The sequence below is a fragment of the Olea europaea genome, unplaced genomic scaffold (assembly GCF_002742605.1).
Source record: "Olea europaea var. sylvestris unplaced genomic scaffold, O_europaea_v1 scaffold2469, whole genome shotgun sequence".
In the NCBI taxonomy this organism is placed as follows: domain Eukaryota; kingdom Viridiplantae; phylum Streptophyta; class Magnoliopsida; order Lamiales; family Oleaceae; genus Olea; species Olea europaea.
Window position 1 is genome coordinate 37,893 of NW_019242902.1, and position 648 is coordinate 38,540.

Here is a 648-nt window from a genome sequence, read left to right on the forward strand (position 1 = left end):
AATTTATTTATTTACATTCATCAAATGGGATTTAGGAATAATAAATTGAGTACTAAAGTATAGTCATCGTGGGAACGATAATCTCGACTCAAAAGATCAACTTTACTACTTATTACGATACGTCCACTTGCGGAATAAAATCGACAACAATATACACCTGCATTTCACATGGCAACCAAATGGATGTGTAGCTGCCCACAGTTAGCAAGTAAAACGACAGATTTTTCCACCATTCAGATCCATTTTTTAATATCCCGAAAATTTTGTAGAATAGAATTTAATTTTTTTTATGCTATATTTTAATGTTTTAAAAGATTAGAGACTAAAATATATAGTAAATTTCTATTTTATTTGAGATAAAATGTAGATATTGGCGGAGCAATAATTAGCATATAAATATTGGGCTCGTTGGATATATCGTAATAAATCATGCATGTTAGGCTTGAGGAAAAGTTAATTTGAGTTACGGAGCCCAAGTTATAGAGGTTGAAATATATAGCTTTAATTATATTTTAATTTATTATTTAATAAATTCAAAATTTTGGTAGATCTCAAGTGACGTGTAGCAAGATTTTTTGGTAGGTTGGTGATTAATATATAATTAAAAAAAAAACAAAAGAAGGGGGGGGGGGGGGGGGGGGGGGGGGC